The sequence below is a fragment of the Gracilinanus agilis genome, chromosome 5 (genome assembly GCF_016433145.1).
Source record: "Gracilinanus agilis isolate LMUSP501 chromosome 5, AgileGrace, whole genome shotgun sequence".
NCBI classification, from domain to species: Eukaryota; Metazoa; Chordata; class Mammalia; order Didelphimorphia; family Didelphidae; genus Gracilinanus; species Gracilinanus agilis.
Genome location: NC_058134.1, coordinates 198,936,175 through 198,945,111, shown reverse-complemented (window position 1 = coordinate 198,945,111; position 8,937 = coordinate 198,936,175).

The following is an 8,937-nucleotide window of genomic DNA, read 5'->3' as shown; positions in this document are numbered from 1 at the left end:
TTTTTCTGAAAAGAGATGAAAATCCTTTCTTTGAAAGTAATAATGTTATACATTGGTTAGCTTACTTGGTAGATATGTTTAAACATAAATGAGATAAATATTTCAATTCAAGGTCCTAAAGTTAACATAATGAATGCTTACTTTAAAAAAATGTGGGTTGTCCTACTGGTGGGGAAGAAGAAAGTGGAGGCCAACATCTTTGCAAACTCTCAATTGCTAGAAACAATGCTTATTCAAAATGGAGCTAAGAATCTCTGTCAATTTCTTTGGAAAAAAGAAATCTACAAAAACCTGAAAACATTTCATAACTTTCAAGTTGAATCATAGACTTACAATCCTTTTCTTTCTGATATAAGCATTATTGAAGATATTGACCTACTCAAAAATGAACTCATTGATTTTAGGACCAAAAAAAAACTTATTAGAGTTGGAGTTTAACTCAAAAAACCTTGAAGAATTCTGATATTCCTTAAAAAAATCTGTCCTCACCTTGTAAAGTGAGCTACAGAAGCTTTAATTCCATTTATAATAAGATATTATTGCAAATGGGAATTTTCAACACTTGTAATCATCAAAACAAATAAATAGAAAAATGCAGAACCAATAGAACATCATACACAGAGACTGATACACTGTGGTACAGTCAAATGTAATGGACTTCTCTACTAGCAGCCATGCAATGATCCAGGACAATTCTGAGGGACTTATGAGAAACTTATGAGAAAGAATGCTATCCACATTCAGAGGAAGAACTGTGGGAGTAGAAACACAGAAGAAAAACAACTGCTTGAATACATGGGACGATGGGGATATGATTTGGGATGTAGACTCTAAATGACCACCCCAGTGCAACTATCAATAATATGGAAATAGGTCTCGATTAATGATATATGTAAAACCCAGTGGAAATGCACGTTGGCTATAGGTGAAAGGGAAGAGAAAGAAAATGAATCATGTAACCATGGAAATTTTTTCTAAAAAATTTAAAAATGAATTAAAAAAATAAATAATCAAAATCAGTTGAATGTCCAATATTATTTTGTAATACACCATATTTTATTTTGTGCACTTAAAAACATTATTCTAATAAGGGTTGGTTGCTTGGTTGGTTGTCCTTTATATTCAGAGGACCAAAATGATATCACTATGGGTGATATACTCTGACTTATGCATAAATTGGATTTAAATGAGGTAAAGTTGCACAAAACCATCAACCTCACTCTCTCCCAAAGTCATCAAAGTCCATTGGCAAGTCAAAAGTCAGGATGGCTGGAGATGGCCCAGGACACTATGGATGGCCTTGGCTTCTGAGATGTCTAACCAAGCTCTAAGTACTCCACAGTTTGTGCTTTTGCCTTTTCATGGCTGTAGGAACCAATTGTTTTCATCCACCCCCTTTATAAGGTAAGTCTTCATATGCCAGGGCAGATACCCCCTAACTCACTGATGAGTTTGAGGCCTGTCAGTCACCCTTGGCCCAGTTTAGCCTACCTCCTAAGACCCTCTGTGCTTGCTACAGCTTCTTGGATCTACAGGCAAGACCTGAGTTGCAGGTGAATACAAAGGAAGGAAAATAGCCTTGAAAAGTATCTGGTAAACCCTCAGCCAGAGGTCTAGTCTTCCCTTAATACCCCCATATGACCCACTTAAAAATAATATTCTAAGAAGAAGTAATTAAACTTCCACAGACTGCCAAAGGAGTCTATGGCATAAAAATGTTAAACATCTCTTGTATAAAGACAGAAAAAGAGTGCTTAGGACAGCCCCATGGGTAACACCCAAAGTTAGTAGGCATAATGTAGAAGATGTGCAGCAAAGGAAGCTGAGAAGGAATGGACAGACCGACAAAGGGTGAATCAGGAGAGAGTACAGTACTGTCACAAAAACATAGAGAGGAGATAATGTCAAGTAGGAAAGAGAGTGATCAATGGTGTCAGATTCAGCAGAGACGTAATAAATGCTTATCAGCTGATTCACATAATCGTTCTCATTTACAGGAAATTTGATGTTCATGAATGAATCAATAAATCTACAAGAATTTACTAAGTGTCACATACTGTGCTAGGTGCTTGGGATAGAAATATAAAAAATAAAGTATTGCTACTGGCAGGGAGCCTACATTTTATTGGGAGAGAAAATTAATACATGTATAAGTATATAAATAATATATGAAGAGAACATATACAAAATAGTTCAACACAAGGTAATTTGTGAATGAGGGCACCAGTAATTGAAGGACAAAACAGTAGAGACGACATGTTTTAGGTGATACTTAAACTAAAGGAAGGGAGATTCTATGATGTGAAAGTGAATAGGGAACACATTCCAGAAATGAGGGCTAGTTAAAAAGTACAGAAACAGAAAAATGGAGTGCTGAATGTGAAAAAAAAAAAGAAAGTTCTAATTTAGATGGATTACAGAGTAGGAGAGGGAGCAATGTCCAAAAAGGCTGGAAAGATAGGTTTGGAATAATTTGTGAAGAGTTTTAAAAGTTGAAGAGGGGAACAAATATATACATTTCTTCTGAGCCATTTTACTTGTATGAGGAAGGGAGTGGCACTTAGATCCAAACTTTAAACAATCACTTTGACAACACTGTGAAAGATTACCTGGTGTAGGGAGAAACCTGAGGCAGAGAAATCAATCAGGAGGCTGTTTCAATATCAGCAAGAGAGGATAAATATTGAACTAAGGTGAGAATAGAAAGAAGGGATTAAATACAAGATGTGTTGAGGTAGAGAGAGCACAATTTGGCAATTGTTTGGATATATAGGTGAGGAAGAGTGAGGAGTTAAGGATAATATTAAGGTAACAAATGGGAAGAATAGGTGTAGCTGGGTTGGACTATGACAAATTAGGAAGAGTTATAAATGGCAGTTTAGGACTTTATATTTGTTCTTGGAGGCTAGAGGGAGGCACTAAAGTTTAATGAGTAGAGGAGTGACATCCTTAGAACTACAATTTAGAAAATCACTTTGGTAGCTGTGTGGGGAGAGACGAGGCAGAAAAATCAGTAAGAAAACTATTTTAATAATCCTGCCTAAAGGTAAGAGGCAGGAATTAGAGTGAAGTTTGTACAAGTAGGGTGTAGGAGAAGTATATGAGAGGTTCCGGGAAGGTAGGAATAGACTGGAGAGGAATGTACAGAGTGATTGAGAGGGATGAATTGATTCACCTCATTTCTGCCATCTTTCTTTCCCTTATTTCTTTTAAGGTTCAATTCAGATCCCAACTCTTGTAAGAATCCTTTGTCATCTGTCCAGCTACTAATGCCTTCCCCTCTAGGATTATTTTCCTTCTCCTCTGTTTATATCTTGTTTGTACCTAGTTATTTTTATGTTGTCTCCCCTGGAAGAATATAATCTCATGAAGGGTAGGGACTGTGTTTGTCTCTTTTTATAACTCCAGCATAGTGCTCAGAAATTAAGAAAAGTTTTTTATTGACTGACATGCCTTTGAGAGAAATGAGAAAGTTAAAAATATAGAAAGATTTGAGAGGAATGATGAGCTCAGTTAATATTTTGAGTTGGAGATGTCTAGAGGATATATAATTTGGTATAGGCCACTGGTGATGCCACACAAACTCAGGGAGAAACTGAAACAGTATACAGAAATCTGCAAGGCGATCTCTATTAATAATAATGATGAATTCTAATTATAAAATTAATATGATTGAGAAAATACCTATTGTATTGATCTCACAGGGTTTGTGTGAAGTTGAAATACTGTGGTGGTGGTAATGGTTGTCCTTTGTACTTAAAGAGGACCAAAATGACATCACTGTGTCAGAGTCAATGTACAATGTGTACAACTGGGCCTGATCAGAATAATACAAGCAGAGAGAAGGCTTTACCACAGGTCAAACACAGATTTTTGGGGGGTAATTTAAAAACACCAAATGAATATTTGTTATTTTTACTGGAAATTTTAATGACAAACAGTAGCATAAGCAAATTACTAGGCACATTTATTCCAGAGGGATATATTAGAGAATGAATTTTCATGTGTAAATATTTGGAAGGAAAGTTCAAATATTGTAGAATTTGTGAGAAAACAAGTTTATTTAGATGTCATGCTTCCATATCCCTCCACCTTCTGTAGCCACCTGGTATTAGAACTATGATGATTGAAAAATTTAGGAATTTTAAGACCTTGTTTTAGTTCCTATCCGCCTATCCTTGGCATTTCCTCATCATCCACCCTATCAGAATTTACCCTGAAATCATTTCCACCACTCTCCCTCCACTTAACCCATTCAAATTTGGAATCTCTGTTCTGAGGTCATGCTGTCCTAATTGGAGAGACAGCCAGGGCAAATGCATATTCCTATAGCTAGAGAGTTCCAGACCTCAATCCAGGCTTCATATCTTATCTGATAATCCATCTCCATCCATCTTATTACATCTACCCTGCCGCCATGCTTGAACCACCTTCCTACCTTTCTTGGTTTTCTTTTTCTTGCTTCAGAAACAGTCATCAAATGAATACCACCACTGCTACTGGAAAGGACATATCACTTGATTCCTATATGGATCTATTTACCACCCTCCCAACTTTCCAAATCAAAATACTCTTTTTAGTAATGACCTTCTTATATATGTTGTTTCCCCCAAATAGAATGTAAGTTCCTTGAGGGTAAGAACTGTCTTTTGCATCTTTTTTATCCCCAGCACTTAATACAGAGTCTGGTGTATAGAACATGCTTAATAAATGTTTATTGATTGACTCTCTGAAGGAAAGATCTGTGTTCCATTTGTGTTATATCCCCCAACCTTTGCATGGTGCTTGACACTTAATAAATATTTTTTACTCTTTCATTAAGTGTTTCCAGAAATATAAAAAAGATACAAATAACCCCAAAGAAAGAAATATAATAGAGTCCCTTCCCAAGTTCTACACACACACACACACACACACATACATGAACATGCTTAATTGGCATTCTTTGTTCCAGGCAACCATGTGGAAGATTGACAAAACAGGGCATGGGGGTAACCAAGAAGGAAACTGCTTCCAGAAGTGTACATCATATCAACGAGGAACTTGAACAGAACCCCTACTCTAAAAAATATCATAACCAGATAAGTAATCAAAGAGATTGAAAAGTTAATCTAGATTATTTGTTACCTATAGGGAAAAAAGCTTTGCACAAATAAAATCAAAGTGACTATATTAAGAAAAATTATAGAAAGTTAAAAATATATGTATCAAATATCTCTACTAAAATGTATAAGGAATTGACACAAATATATAAGACTATCATTCTCCAATACACAAAAGTATAAAATTAGTTTTAAAGGAATAAATACAATCTATCAACCATTAAAAAATGTTCCAAATCACTAATATTAAAAGAAATACACATTAAAAGAAGGCTGAAGTAGTAATGCAAAACCATTCAAGTTTGCGAAGATGATAAAAGATGGAAATAGTAAATGTCAGGTTCTCCTAAGTGACTGATGTGATAGTCTCAAGCAAATCCTAGTTCCTCCAAGACACCTACAGAAATAGGAAATGACAAAATCAAAGAAACCATCAAGTTCCTCCATCCTAAAAAGGACATCCCAAAGAGATGAGACCTGAAGAACCACTCAGTCAGTCAGTCAAATTCTCTGAGTAGAGGACAACACAAGAATACTGAACTAAGACCTATAAACTAGAGGTCTAGTGAAGCTCCAAAAGACTGTCACAAAATCATCACCTTCAGGAGAGATATTCCTGGTGCCTCAGACAAAAATTATAGGCTGCTGGGTAAGTAACTCAATTAAACAGCAGATGCAGAGGCATCTGGACCCCAAAAGGTTGGCCTAAATCCAGCACTGTTTCACATTGGGATAGTCCAGAAATAAAGAGCTGAAGGCTCAGATCTCCAGGCAAGTGACTGTACAAGAAAATTGTTCAGAATCAGAAGGGCAGGGCAGCATGATCTCTGTCATGGTCCAATATCTGAAGGCATGGAATTCTGGTATGAAACAGACAAGACCAATATGACCAAATTCCAGATGGTGGACAGAAGCTTCAGTAAACAAAGTTTGATATTAAATGATATGTCTAAATCCTATCTCAAGGCCAAAACTGTGATCCTAGAATAGGGCTGTGGAAGAAGGTATGATGTAGACTTGGGCAGCTTCCTACCCAAAGACGACAGGAAAGCAACTTCCATATAGTAGAGGTGATAGGGAGTAACCATGATAAAATATAGCAACATCCTGGTAGTACAGTGAAAAATAGGATATGGGTCTAGCTACCATCTTTAACAGTATAGGAGGGAAACAGAGGGGTAGATCCTGACCCTGTAACAAAATACTTATCCAAGTATTGGATTATGAAAAGAAGACTCTTTTAATTAATATAATAGATTTTTTATCCCAAGACAAAATCTCATTGGCATTTCTCTCAGAAATGATCACAAATAGAACCCCCTCCCAAAATGGATTGGTCACAATAACTCCAAGAGTTAATAGAAGAAATGAAGGAAAAGTGAGACATAGAAAAATTAAATAAGAATACTTTGGGGAAAATAAGAAGATTAGAACAAAAAAATAGAAAGCTTTATCCAAGTAGTCAGCACACTAAAAAATGGAGCAAAAAAAGTTTGAGTGGAAAAAAAAGTTGGGCAAAATGACTTCTGAAGGTCTATTCCACTAAGTTTCAATGATATTTTTATTGTGAATTATCTAGTCTGTTGACTAACAGAGAACCTCAATGAAATATCTATCAACTTGGCTATTACAGTAAAAAATGAGGGGATTTGTTTCAGCTTGATTAGAAATTTTTAAACATATTCTCTCTTATGCTCAATTCTATTTGTCCCTCCTTGCACTCTTAATGTTCCCTATCCTCTGAAGGTTGAAAAAAGGCTAGCATTTTAAAATAAGTCAATGAATGGCAAATAGAACAGAATTCTTGAACTTCTATATTTTGGGATTTCCTAATTACATTTCTCTCTTTTTTTCCCTTTACCTTCCATTGTATGTAACCAGTAAAAAAAATACTTAATATTTGTCTTTTTCTTCAATGTCTCCTTTCCCTGTTCCCTTTTTTCCTTTCCATTTCCTATCTTTTCCAAAACCATTGTTGATTTCTCTTCTTTTTTTCATCTCTTTTCCTGTCTTCCCTTTCCCCATCTGCCTGTCCCTCCCTTTCTCATGATGAGTGAGGCATCAGCTGTCAAGCCACTGAATACAATATATTTTCACAGTACATTAACACTGTTCACCAGACCATGCTGTGCCTGTGATTATGAGAAAAGTCTAGGCTGATCCTCTTACTGAGACCTATAGGCATTGGTCATAAAATTACTCTAGAATCTAAGAACACAGCACATTCTATGCTGAGGCCCTATTGAATGCCACATTAATAGAATATATTATACCTTGTGATCCAGGACCGCCACCCTCAACACCAAGGAATCTATGTTTACAAGGGCTGGTCTTCTCCTTAGGGCTTAATCCAAAAAGTGTCATTTCCTTACTTTGGCCCATTGCCCTTACCCCAAAATTTCTCAAAGGAAATATTCAAAGTAAAGTGACAGAGACAGACTTTTGGCAGAGACAGAGTCTGACTCTGGAAATAGCTTCATGGGTCAGGGAGTCAGGGTGAGAAGCATGTATATTGGACTTATAGGAGGGTCTGTGCTGACTAAGAACTATGCAGACAGCTTCTCAGAGCAGTGACAAAGTTTATTTGGTTGGGGTCTACAATTTATTGGGAAGATGGCATAGGTAAAGGGATTAGGTAAGCTTCATACAGAAACAATGATAAGTAATGATTCACAAGATAAGGATAATGGAAATGAACTACTTCAGTGATTCTCAACACAAGTTTCTATAGATAATATATCACAGGTAAATATGTAATCATCTATTCCAGATTCTCAGGGAAATGTTTGGCTTCAATGGATAGAACAAGAACAACCAGTTGTTGCCAAGTACAGGAGGGGTTTGGGGGGCCTCATGTGATGCATAGGCTGTGTCACTTATTCTGGCCAGACCATGGTTTCCCAAGGACTTGCAATCTTGGAGTTCACTCTCACTACTGGGGCTACAGTAAAGGTAGATATACCCTGTGTCTACATATGACCAAACATATACAACAGGGTCCACAATCCAAACACAGAAATCAAATGTACAATATGGATATTAGACATAGGATAATCTTCATTTCACCTACTCCAAAAAAAGCAAAAGATACAAAGAATTCACAAGACTCCATGAACAAATATAGAAACAAAGTCAAAGATACCTTGCGGGATGCTGACCAAGCAATCTCATTCATTTTAGACTTATATTGTCCAAACAACTTACAACAATAGCAGAGAAGTATTGGCAAAGTCTATCTTAAGACCCACTCTCATGACATGACTAGTCTTCCAGTTTAGGAGTAACATTGGTATTCTTCTACCTTCTCCAGAAAGCATGCTTTAAGGAAATGTTCTCTGTCCCAGAGACTGGAGAATAGAGTTAAAACCCTCTAACTTAGCAGCTCTCAAACTTAGTATGATCCACAATGCAATATCCAAGCCAAGGAAAATCCAGTCTTAGTACCTCTTCTTTTAGGCCATATGCAAATATGACTATCCTTGCCATGAACCTCAAAAAGTAATTCTATCAATTCCCTGGCAGTTGAAGTAACATGTCCATAAAGAATCCCTTCTTTGGAGTGCTAGTCTCTTACCTGTACTTAGAAAAGGAAATGAGAAGGCAGAAAGTAGCTAGGAACTTAAGTCCAGGCTCCTAGAGACAGATGGATGGGGAGAAAGCAAAGAGAACCAGCAGGCAAATGAGAGATTCTCTCCTGCCTTATTGTATTCCAGTTTAAAGTCCAAAGGGAGGGAGAGAGGGAGGAAGGAAGGAAGGAAGGAAGGAAGGAAGGAAGGAAGGAAGGAAGGAAGGAAGAAAGGAAGGAAGGAAGGAAGGAAGGAAGGAAGGAAGGAAG